A 24744-nucleotide genomic window follows, 5' to 3' on the forward strand; every position below is an offset into this window, starting at 1 on the left:
ATAGTAATGTCTTTAAAATCTATAGCTTTAATAAACCCCTTTGAGAAACTGCCGATTTTGCTTGTACACTTGCATTTTGTGCGTTTTGGAGGGGATCTTTTGGTTAGCGTAAATAGGCAACTTGTAATAACTGATTGTAGGGAACATAGATAATAAAACAACAAAAGTATCTATTTTAGACTTCTTAAGAAGTCTAAAATTGTTACAAATCACTTATATAATTATGCTATAAAATCATGTCGCTAAGACAGTGAGTGATGCCAAACTTCACTTTTAAGGATCTGAGTTCAATTTCCGGGACAAGGACAGTTTGCGCAGCATTCTTTCTCTCTCTAAAGGTTCAGTGTCAGTATATATCTTTCTGGTATATTCTGAAAATTTGCCGAAATAAAGTAGCTGATAGACCTGGCCATTTCCTTGTAAATGTCTAACCGGCAATTATCCAGGCTTGGTGGTAATTTCATATGAGTAAAACATTTACAGCGAACCAAACTGAAGTTACAAATTCAACATTTCGATAGCTAACTCCAGTAGAGAGTAGAGAACAGACCACTAACAAAATGGAGTTTTACATAGTACTTGACGGTACTGAATAAATTTCAAATATATGAAAAGAAATTTAGTTTGCATTGTGCATGCTCCAAAAAGTAATTAAGTGACTAAAGTAAAAATATTTGTTTAGGAGCTACTAAATAAATGTGAAAATTTCTGCAAAATTTCCCATTTGATTAAAGTGCATGAAATATATAGAAGTTCACTTACTGAAAGATTGACTTTACCGTATTTTTATAGTATATAAATTTAGTTTTTACGTTTTAACGGTACACGAGTTTTGAACATATTTCCTCACATTTTCTTAAGTATGTAACTTAATTTAACTTTTATTGGACGAACAATGATTGCAACCCTACTTGTTTTTTGACCGCGCGACATTCGTTTCTAAAATTAATTCATTCTTGAACTTCGGAAGTTTTAATCTTTTAACATCGCCATTGTAGCTCTTGATCAGTCTATATCAGTGCGATTCCTAACTTCGAACAGAAATATTAGCGGTTGTAAATAATATGATTTTAACTTTTTAATTCCGCTATCATTTTTAGAGATTAAGCTGAAATCTGTAGCAACAACTGATCCAGAAACTATTTAAATATATTTTTTTTAATTTTATATAATATTTAGTATCAAAATTGCAAAGCAATTCCTGTAGTGTAATGAAATGCTCCCTTTAATTATCCCCCCCCCCAAATAATATAAGCTTAACTCTGTATATATTTTCTCATACAGGCCACTTGAAACATTAAATGAGGGCGTGCTAGAATAGTCGAAGGCTACCCATGCTTAAATTGTTTACGTAACATCTGTAATATTATCATAATAGAGCAAAAGAGCGATTTATTGCCAAATGTGGGAGTCTCAGTACACTGTCGCCTTTACACTGTCAACCTCCCTACGCCTGCGCCGTTGTGGTATCGATCCGAAGTCACCTGCGCCAGTGGTAAGATGGAATACCCAGGATATTCTCTCTTACGACGTTCTCTGTGCCCTCAGTTGGTCCCTGGCTTTTAGCATGTAGGGTACCAAGCTTCCGAACTCCGTCGTGACACTATGCTTGATACTTTGGAGTTGGAGCAAGTGTGCTTATGATGCAATTGCTGTGGTGCATCGTCCGGTTGTGAATCCGATTCCAATGCTTAAACTTGCCGTTATGTCTGGAAACTTGGACTTAAAGCACAGAAAGCAGTGAAGAAGTTTTCTCTGCTGAGCTTTTGGAAACAGTGGTATCGACTCTTGTTGTCTCAAACACACACACAAAAAAAAAAAAAAAAAAACGATGTTGTGCGGCTGCTAGACCAAGACTCCAGTACACTTTTTGTTTTTAGGGGTAAGTTTGTAACTCCTTGCTAGCATGGTGTCTTATTGAGATTTTATGAAAACAGGCAAAACTTTTAAACCGCATGGAAAACTTTTCAGGACATTTTAGTCAGAGTGAAATGTCCTGCGGCTGAATTTAACGGGTTTGATTCCCTCGTGACGGGAAAGTTTCGGGGACGTATTTGACAGATATAAACACAGGCGCCGCATAGCTTGCGTAAATCAAATTACGTTGGGCCCCAGTTTTACGAAGAATTTAGAATTAAAAACACTTGATCTTAATCTTGTGTCTCCGTATACGGTACTGTACTAATTCTGATAAAATCTTTTGAAAGTAAATGAGCTTTGAGCGTATTACATTTTTAAATTAATTTCTTTAAGTAAGAAAAGTTTACAGAATTTCATCTGCTAATGCTTATTTTTTTTTGGAATTTTGTTTTAAATAGTTCAATGAAATCTAAGTTAAACATGAATGTTTAAAATGTATGCGTTTTTATCACTCGATCTGTTAGAAATATATGACTTTATCAAAAAAACTTGATTTTAAAGTGAAATCGCTTGTAATTGTTGCTGAAAACGACATAATTAATTTTAAGGTTACGCATTATCATGCACGAAACTTTGTCTTAAAAATTATGAAACAGAAATAGGAAGGCTGTCCTATGACATTACTCGAAGCTCCACTATAACGAGTATTATTATACGATAGTCTTCCTACAACGAATGTGCGTAGCAATAATGTTTCTGTATCTATCTTTTTTTTAATGTAATAGAAGAAATGAAACTATTCATAACTGCTAATTTTGTATATGCTCTTTCAGAATGATTACGTTCTTTATATATTTCCTGAAATACAGATGTGCATCACTCTCTGCATAAAAAGTACAACAATCTATTACAGTTGCTTTTAAAATACGTATACGTTTTTTTTCGCAATCAGCGGAGCGATATATATCAGTATACTTTCGGAGATTATTTATTTAATTTGATTTATACATATTATCATGTGAAAAAAAACATTTAATAGAAATATTGATTTATTTGAAATACTGATAATTTAAGTGCTATTTAAAAACTGCTTTCTTGAAATTTAATACATTTTATTTTCTTTATATATTAATCTTACACTTAACTAATATTTACTGATACGAAAGAATTAGTTCCGAATATAATAAAGAATTCACAACGTCTTTTAATTATAAAATCTGACTTAGGGAGCTTTAAAAATATCGTTAGCATCATTTTCATAATGTGATTTTTATGTATATGTTGGGTAAAATAAAAATTAAACTGCAGCTTAGGCGGCATTACTTGTTCTAAGGCTTTTAAAAAAGTATACACGGTTATACTGTATACTGTGATTTGCATTCAGTACTTGAATAAAAATAAATTAAGCATTTAAGTGCAACTAGTTATTAATTTTGCTGTGGAAGCTAATTAATAACTTTTATTGCAATTAAGATGTATTATACTCTATTTGAATTCATATATACAATATATATATATATATATATATATATATATATATATAATGTGAATATGTGCATACATATATACATATATATATATATATATATATATATATATATATATAATGTATATATGTAACATACAGTTGAGAAAAATTATTTAGGGAAGAATATTAACAAATATATTATTGCTCTAATATGCACATTGTTCTATTTAAGAATTAGTTTTCAGTAACGGAATTCTAGATACGTAACATAGCTGATATTATATTTTCACAGAATATAATATAATTGTTTCCCTTTAAAAGTTTTTTTTCCTGGAAACCTAATTCCCTTCATGTACAGTCTCACTTTTAAAATGTGTTAGTGATTCATTTCTTATCTCTTAGTTTTTACACTAAAATGTAACATATTTTATTTTAAAACACACACACACACATATATATATATATATGGGTAGTGCTCCAAATATTTACTTTTATTTCTTATCACATGTATTCAATACATTAAACTAATATGTCTTGCTCGAACCGTAAGAGATTCTCTTTTCTTAAACCCTTCCAAATGTATACGTTCGTGCTATAACGAAGGCCGTCTTAATTTAGAGCCAGCGCAATATCTGATAACAAGAAACAAGTATAAACCTCTAATATCAAATAACTCTTCTTTTTTCAGTATTATAAAGGTTTGTATATAATGTTTATGTTTTGTCAGTAATAAGTAATTATTATATACTGTGTGAGCGTTTCTTAACCTATCTTAATTGTACACTTTCTTGTATTTTGACTTTTGATATTGGTACATCTAATAACGTAGTTTTTTTCCTCCACCGTTACGTTAGTCTATCGGAGCGCATATCATTCACGTAGTCTAACAAGTGTTGTCTTTCCATGAAGGATGGCTTTTTTATATCATCCATCAGGCCTGATAAATTGCTACTTGGCAGCACGGGTATTGCCCTTCGATTTTTGCGATGAAATCTTAAACTGCCGTCTCAGATCGGACTCACCAGTATCCGAGCGTTATAGGCAATGAACGCTAGTTGTTCGACCTGGGTTCTAATCCAGCGAAAGGGATGACTGCATGAGTGTTTTCGTTGTTTTCCCAAGTGTAACGTGAATACATTGCCAGTTTCTCTTAGCAAGTCCTCCACGCAGGCATCCCTTGCCTTAAGCAGATAGCCCTCGTTATGCTTAACCATACTCAAATAAACTAAACCAAACTAGGTTTTCAAATTAAATTGTGCATTATAATATCTAATTCCAAAGTTTTATAAAAATTTTAACTTTATTGTAACTAATAAAAAGTATCATACGTCGCATGTTCTGTACGTAGAGAAATAAATATCGTTCCCATATTGGCCGACAGCGAGTTTTGTTTCATTATTCCCTTCTTCCTGTCTCAGATATTGTGAGACACATTTCTTTTACTTTAACATGCTTTTTTGATTATAAATAACCTAACCTAAGTTAATCTTAAGTTTCTATAGAGGCAAGGGATATGAGAGGCATCGATAAACTAGCTCCAAGTTTCTTAAAAGTCATATTTTCTGAAAAATATCGCACAATTTAAATTACTGTTGGTATTCAGATAGGCTTGTCGAAGCCTTTTCTATAAAATGCTAAAACATTTATTTCGATGTGCAGTCTTCTCAGAAGTTTTTGTTTAATATCATCAGAAAGGTGTTGCGTATGTAATGATGACTTCGTCTAAAGAGCCTTTCGTTCAGAGGAAAGACTTCAGGAATTGAGTTGTCTCAAATAGTAAATGGTTAATAGTAAATGATTAGTAGTCTCAATAGTAAATGTCTCAAATAGTTTAAATGATTACGTATCATACGAGCACGGTTAACTGTAATTTCCAAGTTTTGCGGCGATCTCAACAAGATAAAACACCATCCTTTCATGGTAAAACTATGAAGATTTTCCGAATACATAAAACTTAAGTACATACTGGAAGTGTACAACTCGACTGAGTGGTAAAATGAAATTATGATCGGCTGCAGGTTATGAGGTCCGAGTCAAAAAGCAGCTAGAAAGAACTTAATTAATATATATCTTATTTTTTCATGTATTTCACTTATTATTCAGTGTTTCAGTTTGCCTTATTTGCTTTGTAAATATTACTATATGTGTTAGAAGTTTTCTTTCTATCTTCTTGGAAGCGCACAGCGATTTTGAAGGTGAATTTGTTAAACTTTCGCCACCCATTTAGATAACTCTCAGATATACGAATAACATTTTCATTTGTTGATCATATGCCATTATTACAGTTATGAGCAAAAATTAAGGTAATCATCGATGCGCAAAATGCGTCTACAGAGAGATAATCTTTTTCCACTTAATCTAGGCGCATTTATTTTCGTTTTTTTTTTTATTCTTAGCTGGGATGTGTGGGTAGTTTTAGATCAAATAGCAACCCTCCTCATTTAAAACTGTCTGCTGAATTTATAATTACGAGGGGTTCTGAAATCCAAAATAAGTCAGCCTCTTGGATATGCAAACATTTAAATCAACTGGCCTGTCATCCCTTGCCAAAGAGAAATCTCCTACTTATGCAGCGACTTAACGACGTCTTTTGTCTTAGTTTTTATATTTAGATTATACGATAATATTACGAAATTCGCTGAGAATTTTCTTTTTTAATAATTTTTTTGGTATAAATAAAAAACATTTTGAGTGGAAAATTTGCTCCCCCGGGCCTTTATTAAATGTTTCATTGCACTTTCTTAAAATGAGCAATTCTCTAAAATTATATTTCTCAGAGGCTTTCTTTAAACCGCGGTTTTTTTTTTTTTTTTTTTTTTTTTTTTTTTTGTCTCGACAGCATCACCGATCTTAAAAAAAATTCAATACATTAACGAAAGTACTTTAACTTAAAGTCGTATGATTTTAAATTTGCTGCTGTGAAAGATGTCAAACTTTCAGCTCGTATGCTACTTATTAAAATTCCTCAGGGCATAAAATAAGTTGTGTGGAACTTTTGTAATTAAAATTCGCATGTCTTTTTAGAATTTTATTTGCTATGCTCTCTTTTCCAATGCCGATATTTAAAAAAAAATATTACATGTATTTTTCTGGTAATACATATTTTCAAATGTTAACCGAATTAAAACTTTATTATTTGTTTAAATATATAATTACACATTATTTAATTGTTAATTATAATAAGCATTTCAATAGATTACAGTCTTTAATATAACCGTAGTAGTAAACTAACTGGTTTAATGAAGAGGTCTTTTTGTGGAAATACCTTCAAATTAAACTGATTAAACTTAGAACTGAAATTAAGACGTGGAACTTAAAATACATTCTGAGTTGATATCAAAACTTGCTTTCTAGGAAGAGCAGAGGAACTGCAGAGCTCCAACCAAAAAAAGAATTTTAAAACTTATCTTCACTTTAAAGTAATTTATTATAGCCAAAGTTGAAAATTAATGCAGATTTTAAATGAAAAACATATTTAGCGGCGAAATTCAGAAGTGAAACGCATTTTTGTTTTATATGCCCCTAATCTTAAAATACTGGCATGTAACATAAGCTGTTAATGTTTATTCTTTTTAGAAGATTAGTAACTTAAATTGCAACTTTGCACAAGGGACTCTTTCCAGTACTCACCCTACCCAATAAATCTGTCTCAGGACAAACTGGCTCCTTGTGGTGCAATTTAAATTGTTTGTTTACAGTAAAATGACTTTTTTGGTATGTATTACGAAACACGAGGGTACTTTAATAGCTTTAGTGAATCAGTTTTAATTAGTTTTCTAAATTTACGTGTATTGTATATTAAGAATATATTTCAGTAACAGAGCTTGCAAATTCAGAGAAAGGCTAAAATTATATTTTAGTACATCATCACTATGCAACTGATACCTATTTTTAATTAAAGACAAGAGTTCCGCTGTTCTTAAGTAAGTAATTAATACCCATTAACTGGTTTGAGAAATAAATCTAAAGGTTAGTCATTCAAAGGTGAGTCACAAACATTCAAAGGTCAGTTGCAAATTTCTTGTGTGCCAAATTCACGTTCAAAATGAAACGAATATCATTATTTTAAGGAGTTTTTTATTTATTTCTGAAATTACACATAAATTTGAAAAAAGTAGAGCTGTTGCCAGTACTCGACTAAAATAAATAAGTTTAATATTAATGTAATAATGCGATGTGTTTCCCTTTAAATGCGAAAAAAGGAAACGAATTCAGCCGCAACACAAAAATAAACATTTCCATCGTATGCAAAAAGGATTAGCTTTCTTAAATCGAGTAAAATATATGCCATCTTTAACGCATAAAACCGCGTAAACCGAGAATTTAAAAGTCCTGCGTATTATTTTGGACTACACATCTACCGTTTTGAGTATCAGATCGATGCATTCTTCTACTGTAGATACTTTGGCTAAACTGTATTTAGCTTCTCTAAGTTACAAACTCTGAGATCTATATATTTTACAATAAATAACAAGTTATTCCTTTACAGGCGCCTGTGTGCTTCAGAGTCGTTTATTATTAGGGACTGTGTTGATTAAATGATGGTAGTAGATGATGTATACGTTAACTGCAGATGTAACTAAAATTCTCAAAACTGAAATTAGATTATATAAAAATGTGTTTAAGGGAAAATTCCTTGTGTTATTTATGAATGTATTTGGATAATCTGATTTGATTTTAGATGAATTAAAAATAAATGTCTTTGCTCAAGGTAAAACTAAAATATTTAAAACTAGGTAAATATGCACTTATTTGTCGCTGATTTTAAATAAAATTCTATCGATTAACAGGGTGATCAGATACACGAGGATAATATTTTTCTCTCTTAAAGATGAGAGACCTGTATCTGATCATCCCGAAAGCGAAGGACTTTTATTCAAATTTTATTTCCAAGTTATACGAATACTGGAAGGCACAAGAAAGATTTATCTGCATAAAAAAGGAAGGTCTGCTTTCGTGGAGGGGTTTCTAAGGATAGCTAGCTCGTATTCACGTACGTACGCGAAAAATGACTGAATCAACCATGCAGCGAGTTCATTCTCCTGAGCATGAACCAGGGTCAAAATACTATTATTTAGCCATCTTAACAACTTGGCCATAGGCGGGGCAAAGTCTACGCCAAGCTAAGGTAGCTAATTGAAGTGTTTTTCTTCCAATTCGAAAACTAAAACAGTTCTTATCATTTTTAATATAAAGGCTAATTATCGTTTATTATAAAGCTAATTGTATGTTATTAACCATATCATTTTTAGATTTAAAAGCTAATTACTATTTATTTATGATAATATCATCGAAAATAGTTATTATCATTTTTAGATTTTTAAAGCTAATTATATTTTAATTAAAAAACTAAATATATTTTGCTCAAACGTTGATTGGATTTGAATCAAAACTAATTACAGTTTCCAATAGCTAATATTCTGAAGAACAAACAAAAACATAAATAAGAATTTTTCCAAGCAGTTACTCACAGCTTTATACTGTCTGGTACTATTTATATGAAAAATATGGTATTTCCATTAATCTCATTATTTTTCCTCTAGCTCCTGAAAGGAGGCTGAGCTGAATACGTTTAAATGAAATTTCATGTTTTCATTACTAAAAAAACTTAATACTTTGATAGAGTCATTAGGTTTAAATCGCATCAGGAAACACGAAATATCGACAATGGTTTTCTCTGGAATTCGAACTCTGGAACTCCCAATTATTAGACGAAAATTTTTCCAATTACATAACGAAAGCAGGCGGTACAGAAAGAGAGAATTCCTTACAACATAACCCAAAAACTGCTCATATTTCACGTAACACTGAAAGAATTTCAAGAAATTTAATACTTATACATGAATAAATTATAATAAGAGAATATTAAATCTGCCGATAATGTCAGTAATATAAAAAAGAAGAGTGAGATAATTTGATCAAAAAATATTAAAGCTTACAATAAAGCTGGCTTTGAAAAGACATTATTAAATTTAGTATTAATGAGAAAAAAGTACTTTAAGACAAAATCCGCAGACGCTTATTCATTTCAACTAAAACCGTACTTTTCTCATTTAACCGCCATCAAAAAGATGCATTAAATGAATAATTAAAATTAAAATAAACCGTTTAATAAAAGTTTTAAAAACATTATTTAAACATTACATTTTAGAAACATTTTCCTTGAAAGGGATTTACATTTTATTAAATAAAATGTAAATCCCTTTCAAGGAAACGTTTGTGTAGTGAAGTTAAATTATCATATTATTTTAAGACTGTAATAGATATTTAATGCTAGTTCAGTTATTAGATTAAACTTAAAAATCGTTCATGTTGGAGTGATAGTTAGCATTGATTACTTTCTTTAGCAAAGTTTCGGATCCCAGTAAAGCAAGAATGTTTATTCAGGCCTTTTGTGGTAGTTTATATATATTATTATAGATCTTCTATCGAGATGATAGTATTAATGGAAGAGGGTTACAACACTCTCAGGTAATTTCCTTTTTCTCAAAAGTGGAATAAAAGCTAGACAAATAGTAGCAACGAAATTTGCCAAAATGCAACAATAGCATATTCATTCAAAATTATTACATTAGTAATCTAAAAATTTAGGTTAGTTTTCAGGATTCAGTGTAGCTAATCGTTTGATGTACTTGTCCATATCTTGTTTGAAGATTTAAGACATTAAAGAAATTTCTACCTGACCTTGTTTTTAAGAAGACAGCATATAACTAGGCTGTTAAGCCACTGAACATTGGTAGTTCGACCTGAGCTCGATTCCAGGCAAACGGGCTGGTTGCATGAGAGATTTTTCCATGTGTGAAGTGGCTAGAACCCAGTTTCCTATTGAAACTCCTCCACGAATGCGTTCCTTCCCTTATTAGGCAGACAGACCTCATATGCTTTTGCCATAATTAAGTAAACTAAACCAAACCAAACAGCATATCACTCTGGTATCCTGGAGATCCGGGTTCGAATCCCACAGAATGTTTCAAATATTCTCTCTCCAAATCTTTTAATTTCTTTCTAAATTAATTCTTTAGAGTTAATTTACTATTGATCATCTCTCCCCAATTCCTAATTCAAGTTAAAGGAACACAAAGAATAAAAGGTAGCTTTCTTATGTGCGTTGTTGAAAAGCCTCTTTGTGCTTAGTGGTCAACATATCAATCCTATTATATGAAGACCTGCATTGACTCCCACCAAAGGTAAGATCTGTTTCAGAAGGTTCTTCGCTTCCAAAACTCTTATGTCTATACACGAAAGCTCCTCTGCTTCGTAGCTACTGAAGCATTTCAATTTAACTTCGATTATCGACGTGGTTATGAACTATATTAAAGACTATGTGTGTAATAGTATTCACACTACGGCAATTATATCAAGTCGAATTGTCGAACTGAATTAGCCCTGTTTTAAAGCGTTATTACATGTGGTCATGAACATAGCGTAAAATACAAAACATAAATTTTACATTATTAATCGTACTATTTCAGATTAGTTAAAATGTTGCTCCAGAGAGGTATTTTAAAGAAATCTTAGAATTACTATGTATTAAAGATTTAAAAAGGATTTAGAGTTTCGAAAGTAAGAGAAGATTTACATCAACTGCATTTTAATGTGAGTATCCTGTTTCACATAAAAACATTTTATTTGTTCTCCTTCGTTAAGCCAATAAATTTAACAGATTCATGAATCATTGTCATAATTGTGCATGTGTATACGCTCCCACACATATTTTTGGACTTTGCGTACACGAAGTATGTATGTATGTGCTCCTGGTCTCTATTCTCACAACCATTGGTCACATATATGTTCTTCCACTCACAAAACAATACAATTCAAAATTACAAATTGACTCGTGTAAAATACAAATTGACTAAAATATTTAATTTTTATTTAGGGCATCACATTCAGGGGCCGTGCACAAATTATTGAGCCAAGTGTTTAAATAAAACATCAGTTTGTTTGCATTTGTGCTTAAATATAGATAAAATATCAGTTTAGAAATATTTCTCTGTTATTAATATATTAACTAAAGAGTACTTCTATACCGATTATCGTGAAGAATATTATTCAATACAATTTTATTTCAAAAAAGGAGATCTTATTCACAGAAACCTAGATTTGTGTTCTAAGAAACACTGGCACTATTCAGTCTTATCCATATAGCAGTCTCATAACATTGTTTGAAAAAATTTTAAATAAAAAATATTTTTTGTTTGATTAATTTTTGTAATGTTATTTGATGTAAACTTCAAACTAATAAGCTGCATGAGAATGTTAAAACACATTTTTAATAAATTAATTTCTTAAGGGAAACAAATTGCAGCAAAATTATAAGATTGCTGTACACTAATAAGGCACGAAAGAATATAATATGTATAGAATTCAAGGAAAAAAATCTGGAATTATTCTAATTTATTTGTTAATCGTCGTCTCAATTTATTTTTTGCATTACAGGTGTCAAACCTTTGCGTTTTACTTTTTTTTTTAATGAGTATAAAATTTTTAGTATAGGAACTGGGGAATCGTATAAAAATTTAGTATATGTATTTTATAAAAAAGTTCGTTTAATTAAAAATTCGAGAAAATGAATATTTGCATTGTTTTAAACATTTCTGTTATTGGATGCATATGTTGCTAAAATAAAGGTCAGGTAAGGATTTTCGTGTACCCGTGTATGTGAGTTGAAATATGCTTTTAAACTTTGAACACAGGTGTGTTTAACTAGTTTTACTAATTAAATGCAGGTAATAAATTATGTATATAGCTTTAAAAAGCCCATATTTGGCCTACAGTGATTCTCCGCGCAAATAACTTTAAAATTGCATTTAAAACTGATTTTTAAGTTAATATATTTTTTTATATTTTTCAGATTTTGTTTTCCAAATTGTATTTTTCAAGCCTAAAATTATTTTATGCATTTTTTAAGTTTTTAAAATTACTTTTCAATTTATATAGTGTATATTTTCAGTTATATTTCTCACCTGAAAATGAAATAGGCAACATTCATTGCAAATGTAAAATACGTGCTTAAAGATATTTATATTTTTGCTGAATAGTTGAATCTTGAGTAGCTATTAGAATGCAAAAGAAGTACTTTTAGGCATAATATAGCAATTTTGTTGTTTTTGTTTTTTTGATTTTTATAGCTGTTTTCGGAAAATATCAATTCTTTCAAAAGCTGTTCATATAAAGCTATATCTATTTGTAATTATTTTGCTTTATATAACCAAATTAATATATTCAAGTTAGTTATAATATTTTATTTACTCCCTACAATTAGAGTTTCTTTGGAGCAGTTTTGTAAAAAAAAATTAATTTTCAGGTAATAGCAATAATATGTACTAAATTAGTGGAAGAAAGAAAATGATTTCTAAATCGTAAGATTCTAAAGTAATGTTTCTTACTCCTGACGGTGTAATAAACTAACTGATTTTGGTAGGTCGGATTCGAAAACCAAATGAGACCCATAAGTTTCTGAATAGAGTGTTTACAAAGTGCATTTGTTAGTCCAGTTATACAACGATTACAAGATTGCATACACACACTTGAGACTTGGCTTAACAAGTAAAAAATCAAGGTGAATGTGGGAAAAAACTCAAGCAATTCTTTTCACTAAGAAAAACAATTTCAAGAAAAATCTTCAACTTTACGGAGTATCTACCCCTGAGCCAACCAAGTCCTTTATCTTACGGTAATCCTCAGTAAACCCTTTTCATAGTACCCACATATTACACCTGTCATGAACAAATTTGAATAAGTAAACATACACTGTTCCCCTTAAAATCTCGAAACAGCGTTTTTCTATAGATAGCAAATTACTCATTTAAAAGTTCATGCTACGTCCCATACTGTGTTATGTCTGCCCGGTTTGGGGCTTGTTCCTGTAAATCCGTTCGAAAAAAGCTCCAACTGCTCAAAAGTGTTCATTGATGCAGATTACTAACTCACCGTGGTGCGTGAGGAACCACAAACTTCATGAAGAATTGCATATCGAGCAGCTCAAGACTTTATTGTCGTATTGCTTGAAATTTTACAATGACTAGAAACTAATTAAGAACTCGGCCGTCAGAGTATACAGCTATAATGTTAATGATCCTTGCTTCAGTAAACGGCCAATCGCCTTCAGTAATAGTAATCAATTAGATTAATTCATGCATTATCTCAGTTCTGTGTGTATGTGTTTCACTTATGTATAGTCTGCCTTAAATTAAATATTTATGAACACTGTATAATGCAATTTACTGTATGATTAATTTTTCTTAGCGCATCTTGAGATTCGTACTTGTTTATTTGTTTACATATGTCTATTACAGCATGACAGGTTTCTCACCAGCTCGACAGTCTATCTAGCCCTTCTATTTTTTAATTTTCAGGTCTGACAGAATTTTGTGCGCTTTATCTATTAACTCGTTAATTATATAGGACATTATCTAACTAACTAGTTAATACAAAAAAGGTTATGTAAATAAGTACATATTAATACTAATTTTACTACAGTTATTTTAATTTGTAGTCATTCGAAATAACTTACTTCATTCAGTTAGGGGTAGGGTCCTAGATCCAGGCACCCTGGTGCTACACCACTCTCTCGCGTACAAATAGAGTGTTTCTGCAGCTTGTGTGCACTCAACGGCTGTCGAAGAGAAAGTCATCTCAAGGGATTGGTGGTAAGGGAACAGGAAGAGAGGTGCAAGACACTCCAAATCTATCTCTCGATATGCTCCGGATCAAAAATGTGAAAAAAATATTATTCGGCTTTGCTTAAACTGAATAATACAGTCAAGTCCAAATGAGATTTTTTACATATAAAGCATCACACGAGCAGCACTAAAATACTCTTATTTAACAGGAACGCATACATAACATTAGGTAAACCAACACAGATATATATTATACTAAAACAATTCTTATTTCTCATTAAAAATATCTTTCTTTTTAACTCCAAAATTTCTTTCCAAGTATTAACAACACGATCCTCGAAATTTTGGAAACTTTTACTTAGAATATTGAAGAACATATCGAGATTTAAAATCGCCTCATAATAGGTATGCAGGTTTTAATAGGACTGCAATTTAAAAAACTGTAATAAGTTTCCCATTTTCTAAACTCACTGGCTTTCGATAAAGTTCTCCTTAGCACATAGTAGAACATTTCCAACAAATTACAAAGAATACTTTTTCCATCAATGCTTCGTGCCTTAAAGATAAAAATTTAGAGAAGGTGTAAAATTCTGTAGACCTTTTATTACTTTTTTGAGGCAGTTTTAAATTAATTTTAAGTTTTTAAACCGGCTGAAAAAAGTGCTTTCCAACAGGTTCTATTATTTTCTTCTATTAAACTTTGAAGAAAAAATTTCGAACTGAAAAATGGTTATTGTATAAATTGACATTAAATATATATATATTCGATTATGTTTACTTTATTTTTTACAATTTAATGCAGCTTAAATCTAACAGCAGCTTAAATCTGCTGTACGTCTTTTGTAAACTATACTAATCACTGTGTTTTACTTCGAATAGAATCTTTTGCTGACTTCTTTTAAACAACTGAGAACCTACTTCAGTAAGTTCTCATTGTTCTCTCATAGAAGTAAAGAATAGTGGATTTAAAAGAATCTCAGTTCTCTTCCAGTTATTTTGGTAAAAATTTTATATTTGTCCTACTCAAAAACAATTTTTTATCAGAAGAAATACTTCCTGGTTAAATAAAAGCGTATTATAGTGTATTTATATTTTTGCTTCGGCTGATGTTGTTTTGCAGTTCTCAAATAGAAAAGGACTGAGAAATAAAATTTTAAAAGACATTAAGGCAATATAATTACATTTCTATTAATTCATTTTCTGGTTTTCTGAGAGCTGTAATATAAAATATCTCTCACATAAGTTCATCTTTAGTTAAGTATGAAGGTTGTCTATCATTTGCTTTTTATATTTGTAAGGGGTCATCCATTCCAATAATATTCACACATATTTTAAAATGGCCCATGTATTGGTTTTGACGGCTCAGCGTATCTTACGTTTAGGCATCCGATGAAGTTTTGAATTCGAATTCCGATTAAATCCCAATTTTTTTAGTAGTGCCCGATATAAGAATATAATCCTTGATGTGATAAATTATCCTTGCATGAGCCCTGTATTCTGCAGAAATCTAGACCGAAAGGTAAGTATAAAGATCAGTTAACACTGAAATAAACGTACCTTGCATAGCAGCACATTAAAATAAACCAAAATTAAGAAAAAAGGGGAACACAGCGATTTTAGATAAAACTCTGTCGATTTCAAAAGCGATCAACCACATGGTCTTCTTCAGGAGTGAAACATTTTTAGAAAAAATCTGATGTGTACACCACATGACTTCCTTGTACGGAATATTAAATTATACGCATTTTTCTTGCATTTTATTTAAACTTATTGGATTGAATTAAATCTACTTCGCCGACATCGCATAAACCACAATAGAATAAATGCATTCTTTAAAATTCACTCTAGTATTTGTTTACCATAGCTACACTCTGACGCTAGATTCACTTAACAGTATTATATTTCGTTCATATTATAACTCATAATGCACAAAATTTATAACATTTAAAGAATAGAATTATCTAATTGTTGCAACACGTTCTATTCAAATACTATAATAAAGCTAGAATGATGTATAAAAGAAATTAAGCAAACACAGCAAAAAAGAAACAGTTTTTCACAGACGATTGAGTATTTCTCATTCAATTAATTCAGTTCTCACTTCGCGACAAGGCAAAAATACATAAAAACTCAAAATATCTTTAAAAATTACGAAGTAAATCTTAAACACTTATTTTATCGAAAAAATTCCAGAAAGGATTAAGCATGATTTAATTGTCAATAATAAATGAAGGCGTTATCTTTGTTGTTGCTAAGCTAAGTTTCTCTATATTGGCAACAAATCCACTAGTCTGCTGTTTCAAATGTAAACAATCAATGGCCGCCATAAAAAAAAAGGCTTAGCGGCACTTAAATAACTTTAAAATTGTTGATAATTCTAAAAATATTGCATAGAGATTTACTAAAGGCATAAAAACCTTAACCGGAAGATAAGAACAACATAATTCAATCATTTTGAAAGCAAAAAATGTACAATTTACAAACATATAAGAGTAAAGAAACTGAGATCGCTGAGCCGGGTAACAGAGTGGATATTTATATAAATATATTTATATACGTTTGGCGCGGCCGATTGCAACCAAAATACGAAGTGCACATCTACATGTTATAGCAGTCCTATATACAAAATTTCAACGTTCTGAGGCTACTCGTTTTTGAGTTATGCGAAATACGTACGTACGTACAGACGCCACGAAAAATTCTCTTCAGAATTCATTTTAAAGCAGTTTTATAATTTTTTCAAGGAAATGAGTATTTTATTCTGTCCATACGTACAGATATCTCGCTTAAAACATCGTTAAATTGCATTCGATTGCAGTCAAAATTGATATTTTCGTTGAAATATGCTGTTTGAAACTTTTCGCGATTACAATACTTCCTTTTTACTTCGTACAAGGAAGTAAAAAAGGTTCCTATAAATTTAGAACCGTTCTTTTTTTCCTTGGTGGTTTTAATCTATTATTTTGAAAAACAAAATGTATATAGTTCTGTAAAGAATAAATGTTATGCTAATGAAATTACCGTAGTTTAATTCTATATTATACATTATCAGTGGTATACTAATTTTACAGCCCGATTTAAAATATTGGAATATTTTAAGATAATATTTAATATTTTAAAAGTCAAAGATTTTTATTTTTAATTTTAAATTTGCTCATCTGTAAAATAGCGTAAATGTTCAAAATGTTGCGAAAGATAAGCAAATTTCTCTTAGTTCAATGCATGTATCTCATTAATATCAAACATGGAAATAATTATTAATTTAACATCTATCCACACACATCAAAAGGTACATATGAAGAATTTTCCTATTTTAGTCACAAAATACAGATTAGTATTTTTCAAAAGATTCCTCAGTATAATCTATAACGTTATATTTAAAAATGTTTGCCTGTAATATTAATTCTTCAAAAAATAACATTCTTAGAAAAAAAAGGAAAATGTGCTTTTCTCGCTTTACTCGCTATTAAAAAATAGCATTGAAAATTAAGAATTCTGAGCTTGAAATCTCTTTTTTTCAACGTAAGGTATTTTATCTTTCCTTTCTGCATGCTTTCGTGGTATAACAGTTAGCACACTCGAGAGGTCCAGGTTCGAGTCCCGGCGAGGGCATTGGTCAATTTTCATGTCTCTAGCATCAAAATAACCTAATGACTCTGCAGTATTTAGGCGTGTGTTTGGCGTGTAAGAAGGGACTAAGTAATTCACTTAGCATACTGAAATGGATCATTTAGATGTATCTCAAAGCATAGATGCAATAAAAAAGGGTTTAGTTCGCAAAACCATTTACTCACTCATTTGATTTTCTTTTGGTTTATTCTTATGGAAAAAAGTTATACACGGACTGTTTAAATTCTTTTTCAGTAGCTTATGTAAGACTAATAAAAAATAATATACTCAGAACGCGTGAACAATTATCTATCTAGTTCCTGGCTTCTAGTAGCTGGCACAAAGAGCAAAAATACCATTTCATATGCCAATCATTAGTACTCACGTGCGAATTTATTTACTAATAAATGCAATCTACTATATCTATATTTAACTAATGAAACAACGAACAAAGCTTAAAAGCATAAAAATGCAGGTAGAATCTTGGCGCTTGTGAACGAAACCCACTATATCAGCTTTAGAAGAGAATGTGGACAGAGGGATACGGTGGCAACTCTATACGAGAAATGCTCTCACTCACCAGGAGATCTGTGACACTTAGCCGGCAGGACATTTAACCGACACTGACAGTTAGCCGACATGGCATTTAGCCAAGACTGAAGTTTTTCCATATTTATCTGAAAAAAGGCTGTTTCCAGAGTACCCAAAGAATTTTATGAATAAATAGCAGATATTTTAATATTAAAGAAACTCTGGATTTTAAAGTTGGATATTAAAGCAACCTTATTTTGGAGTAGATTTTGAAATTAATTTCGAGAGATCCGACATAGATCTCTGTATTTCCATTTCGTCTGGTTTATCTCATTATGACAACGTTCTCGAAGGCAATCTGCTTAAGGAAATAGATGCCTTCTTGAAGAACTTTCTAGTGAAAACTGGCTCATACACACATTACCCATAGGGAGAGCCACGGAGGCGCCCATGGAGCCAGCCCGTCTGCCGGGATTCGAACGCTGGGCCGAACTAACCGTATTCAGCGACTTTACCGTTTGGCGGTTGGTGGGCTCGATCTCTATATTTCAGGAATAGGATAGAAAATTTCAACAGTCGGAAGACCAAAACGGTTTTATACTTAAAGAAATGTTTGGAGCAAATCGAAATCAAATGTAACGTGATTTATCGCAGAAAATAATAACGAAATGTGAAAAAGCTAAGATATTATAATTTGAAAGCGTAGAAAAATGAATGTTATTTAGCAAAGAAGAAACAATTTTGTTAATGTGAAAGGCTTCAAAGAAATTCAATTTACATTACATTAGTTATCGCTTTGCTCTCATTCTTTCCATATAAAATCGTTTTACTCTTCCGACTGCGAAATTTTCTTTCCCACTTCACACATAACTTATGTCTGATTATTCTCGACATTGATTTCAAAATGTATGCCAATATTAGGTTGTTTTTGTGTCCAGTTTTAAAAGCCATAGTTTTTTAACATTTAATGAAGTCGAAACTATGGTACTTTTTCATAAACCTTCTCGTTAGATACCTTGGAAATAGTATTTTTACTCCCAAATAAAAATGAAAAAATTTTACCAAAAATATTGTTGCATTTTTTTTGTGTATATGTACGCGTTGTCATCTAAACGTGCTGTCGGATAAACGTCTTGTCCGTCGGCTCCTGTCCTGTCTGCTAAATGTGTTCTAGGCTAAATATTCTGTCGGTAAATGTCTGGTTAAATGCCCTGTCCGCTAATTGTCTTGTGGCCTCGATATCCTGTAGGGCTAAATTTTCCTGTCGTCTAAGTTTCCTGTTGACTAAATGCCCTGTTGGCTAAATGTCCATGTCGGCTAAATGTTTGTGTCGACTAAATGTCCAGTTCGCTAACTGTCTGTGTCGGCTAATCATCTGTATCTGAAATATCTGAATGTATGCGTCGGTTAAATGTTTTGTCGGCTAACTGTCAGTGTCGTCTAATTAACCGTATCGGTTGAATGTACGTATCGGTTAAACGTTCTGTCGGCCACCGCTCTCCAGGTACTTGTTAACGATGTTGGCTCGACGGCGACGGGCATTGTCTTCCATACGGAAGAACTCGAATCCAACTGTTGCAGCATAGTCTCACAATAAAGAATAGGACTTCTCACCAATATTTCGCGGCCATCATAGTACCGACTCTGAAAATGGGCAGCTGAGGGCATATATCTCATTGAAATTCCAGCCCACATTGTGATTCTGCCACCTCTTATTGCGTGATGTTCGATGACGATCAGTATTTGATTCCGTGTGCCTCGTTCACTGCAGACGCATATCTGTAATACATTTGTAATCTATACTCATATACACTTGTTATCTGATCCAGGGTGAACCTGCAGTCATCCGTGAACATGACATTGCGCCATCTGAGACAGTCCAATTGAAATGTTGACAACCTCATTAATCTTGCCCCTTTTTATCGGTTTGCTAATAAAACACAAGTACTTGGTACTCGACCATTCAGTCCTTTCATATGAAACCTTCGGCGCAGGGTAGTGGCAGATATTTTGTTACCAAATGGCACTATAACTATAACAGTTGTGGAGGTCGCTTGTCGATTTTACTTGCAGATTTCTAGAAAAACTGACTGCCTTGTTTCTAGTTATTTTCACATTCAAGAAATTAACTATTTATAATCGCCAAAGAAAACAGTCACGTATTTAGTTGACTTTCTTGCTTCAATGCATCCAACAGCACACCAGCGCTCACTATCTGCCATTTGTCTTATTTCAGTTAAAGAAACATGAATACCATCAAACATTATCCTGCGAAATTTATAACCACTTCTTATTAGCTTTCAAATGAACCTCCTTAAATTCTTCAGAATGCTGATGCCTTCAGTTACGTTGCTTAATTAGCATATACTTGGACAATCCTTAACCATGATTTGTTATAACATACAATTTTTGCATACTGCCATCTGCATCCGCAGCGATTTTCATCCACTTATTTTCAACTGTTATTTCAAAAACTGCTAATTTGCATTGCTTGCTAAAGGTTTAGAAACCAGTGTAATTTACTATCTCAAATAAATTGTATGTCTTAAAGTGTAGAACCCTGAAGAGAATGACATGTTATGTCAAGTATAAAGTAAATAGATGTTATTCATGCTTAACCGCCTTTATAATATATAGTTGGCATAAAGTTAGTATTAAAAGGCATCTTTTAACAGTTGAAAGTTATGTTTTCATAGTTATCATTCCAAACAATATAAATAACTTTGTAATAAACCTTTCAGAGCAAATCTCATGTGTTTGATTTACTGCAAGTTAAGTCTTATTGCTTGAAGAATAGGAAAAGAAAAATTTGAATTAATAGTTAAAATATCTAAATTGTAGTGTAAAAGCAATTATTAATGTAAATACACATGCTAAGTAATTAATGCAAAGCAAAATCTGTGGAAATAAGGCTGAAAAGGGTAGAAATATTGATTTATCGTATGCAATATTTATTAAGCTCCAAAGACTTTAGTTTCTTTCATAGAAAATAAAATTTTAAAGCTACTTAAATTCACACAATCCCTTATTCAGGAAGTGATTATTAGTACATAGGACATCAGTATCATGCTTTTGCATTAAAGTAACTATTTTCTCAAATGCTCATTCAAACGTATTTAGTATGTTTGCTTAGATTTATGAATGTTTAACTATCAGCTCTCCAGCTAAATGCCTTTACTTCACATTCTCAATTAAATGGACGTTCGCAATAGAAAAGGAAACAGGTTGATGATGCCCTTCGATTCTCTGTGCCAAGGTTTATCTGTCAATAACATGCAATTACTTCTAAGCTTTAAGGCGGGAGGGAACAGGTCCTCACAAGTTTAACAAATGTAGTTTCTAGACTGAAGATCTCGCGAGATCATTTGACGTTTTGCCCATTAGTCGACGACATCAGTGACAGGTTTAATTCATCAAGATAAATAAATGGAACTACTCTAACATTTAAAATTCGAGTAAGGTACGAGTTTAATGCAAGCAGTTGAAGAAGGCATATTATTTTTTCGCTTCATTTTGCTACAACGAAGCATTCAAGTCATAAATTTTCCCTTCCTCATAGGTATGACATCTATGATATTTAAGTAAACAGAAATTTAAAAGATTTTAGGAAAGTGATTTCACTAAATCAAAGTCTATTTATGTGAAATGATTGCTTAATAAGATGTTTTGATTCTCATCTGCTTCTGTAAATTAAGACTCTTGAAATTATCCTTTCTTGAAACGTAGAGTAGCACGGATATTATGAAAAAGTAAACATAATCAGTACACTAATTTTTTAATAAAAAAGGAAAATGAATTGAAAATTCTCAGGAGAAATTTATAATCAATTTTTAGATTTTTTCAAGGAGTTTTGCTGTTATCGTGTAGTCGTCAGTGCTTTGGTTCTGAAACTAAACAATAAATTTGGGAGACTAAAGGAAGTTGAAACAAATTCGATCTTTATAAGATATAAAATGTAAAATTTAGTTCGGTTTAATAATTTTATTATAGCGAAATGATTTGAATCCATTTTTTTGTAACATCTTAGGAGGCAAATTAAGATTAATAGAAAATGTTAAAGTCCAACGCAATATGTTAACACCCTGAATATTATGAAAAGCAAAATCAGTACAATAAATTTTTGTAAGAAGGAAATATAGCAAATTGTCAGTGGAAGATATATAACGTTATAATAATTTCCAGTCTATAAATTTAGTGGTGAGTTATGTCACTCGAGCGTAGTTGTGAGTTCTTTATTTATGAAATTAATTCATATTTCATTGGGAATAGGGAAATAGACTGAAATGCATTTATTCTTTAGAAAATGTAAAAATTATCAAAATTAGATTTATAGTTATATTATAGTTAATACTTAAAGTTATTTTAGTTGGTTTAATTTTCAAGACTTCTTGAACTCTTTCATTTCTTTCCATAGCCAGGTTTGAAGGCAAATTAGCATTTTCATATTTAGTCTGTAATAAATTCAAGTCAAAAAGCATATTTCCTTTTGACGCAAGATAATACCAGTACATGTCTATTAATATGTTCATAGTCTTAATGACGCTATGATAAAAATGTCCTGATGCTATTTTTTAAAATCATCCTCATTTCATAGATCTCTTTATGTCTCTTTCGGTATCTCTAAAACAGCAACTGTATCACGTACTAATGTAACAATCATTCCGCTCATTAAGGTTTATTACCTGATTCTAAGTTTTTTGTTAACTCTAATCCATACCCTCGTGGTCCACAAAGTATACCACGAGGCTTACTCATGTACGTATAACACTAACAAATGAATAAACAAATGTACAATAGCCCTGCAAGGGGATAATAATAAAAAAATAAGAAGAAAAGGTAAATTAAAATTAAAAAAAAACGTAATAAAATGAAGAGGAACTCAATAATCTAAATTGAGAATGAAATTAGGAAAAATAGAAACTGTCTGTTCAGTTCGCGGTGCTTCAAAGTTGTCCAAAGTATCTTTCTCCTGCTGGACACGATGAAGATACTCAAGATAGAATATGCTTAAAATCTTCATCGCCGCTATCACAGCTACACTTATGATTTCTTGTTCCTATCCCTTAGTTAATTTAGTTTTGCAATAGGAAGCTAACTTTAGCTGTGGTCCGAACTTAAAAATCCTTATATTGTTCTTCAAAGCGAATTGTTGCCAGGAAGAGGACAGGTGACGGAGGACGGGGACACCTGATGTCTAAAAAGGTAATCAGGTATATGTACCACGTCCTCCTCTATCTTGAACCGGCAGCTCCTGAGTCCCAGGAGGCCTGCCTCTGGAATGCATTTGCTTCTCTGTGAAGTCGCATGAACGAACAATTGATTTTACATGAATGCGTTAACTGCAGGAATAAATAAGCTGTTAAAGTATGTTAGCTGTTAGAATGCGTTGGCGATGCTCTTGGGCCCACGTTGCCATAATTCTTAGATACATCAACGAATACTAATAATAATACATATACATACAAAATAATACATATACTCTTTTGCAGAAAACATCGAAGCACCAAGAAGGACTTCTGTGATCGTGACGAAATTTGGTATGCAAAAACATCTTGATCGAACATGTAAATGATCAAAGTTTTAAGGCAAATAATCACGAATTACGATCATAGCGCGCACTTGCAGTGCGCAATTCGCAAAGTATAAAACCAGTAAGAGAGGCGGAAAATTTATCTTTTTTGTTGCTGCCATTGTAATTCCGTAAAGATGCCATTACGACGATATCGAAGGCCTTACAGATAACTAAACGATTTCGAACGTGGTCGCATTGTAGGGTTGCATGAAGCTGGAAGTCATACCGCGCAACAGGCCGCCACCTGCAGCGTACAGACACAGCTGTGCAGAGATGTTGGCATGTTGGCAACAATGGTTGCTACAGGGAAATTGTCGACGAAATGAAGGCTCTGGAAGGCAAAGGAGCACAAATGCGAGGCAAGATAGGATGATTGTTCGCCAGGCCCGAACCGCCCCAACGATATGATTGTCGACTATCAACGCACTACAAATACGTTTATACCTCCCGTGGTCCACCATCTCACGGGTCTTGTCTGAGGCGGGGTTATGCTTACAGAGGCCTTTACGACGTTTGCCTTTGACCCCGCAACATCGGCGGGGTCGTCTGGAATGGTGTCGCAGCCCGATCATCACGGCTGTCTTTACGAAACAACTTAACACTGACAAACAAAAATATACATCTTATGCTATTAATAGTTTAAAACTCAAAAACATATACAGCGCAGAAGACCCCTAGCTTAGGAAACATATAAATAATCTGAAGAAAAGTAAGAGTTGCAACTGCGATTTCATTTCTAAATCAAACAGAATGAAAATAAACTAGCTTTAACTTGAAGCAAAATTACTGCACGGAAATGAAGGGCTCAACTTGAAGGCCATTGTGATACTTAGCCCAAAGCGGCAAACAATCACAGTTTACTTCCCTAATTCGACAGACATGGCAATTTAGCTTTAAATAATATTACAGCTCAAAACCGAAAAGCCACTAGCTTCTGAAAAGTTATAATTCGTATCATAAGCTGTAACAATTTAATTACCAAAACAGCAGGCGCCTGAAATAAGCTAGCTGTAGACAAAAATTCACTTTTGACACTAAATTATAGCTATTAGTTAACGTTTAGAAATGCACAAGAAAAA

At 32.0% G+C, this 24744-nt stretch overlaps 1 protein-coding gene across 4 annotated transcripts in view; it reads left to right on the forward strand.

Annotated features, from left to right (window-relative positions):
- Positions 1-1546: 1546 nt before the first annotated feature.
- LOC118192698 (teneurin-a-like) overlaps positions 1547-24744 on the forward strand; it is a 1025489-nt gene continuing 1002291 nt past the window's right edge. For all 4 annotated transcript variants that reach the window (XM_085809689.1, XM_085809693.1, XM_085809690.1 and 1 more), the window contains exon 1: positions 1547-1882. The gene's annotated coding sequence lies outside the window, so the exon portion shown is untranslated. The remainder of the gene's footprint in view (positions 1883-24744) is intronic.

This window comes from Stegodyphus dumicola, chromosome X2, assembly GCF_044657685.1.
Source record: "Stegodyphus dumicola isolate Sdum_Otavi_A_Nest chromosome X2, ASM4465768v1".
Taxonomy (NCBI): domain Eukaryota; kingdom Metazoa; phylum Arthropoda; class Arachnida; order Araneae; family Eresidae; genus Stegodyphus; species Stegodyphus dumicola.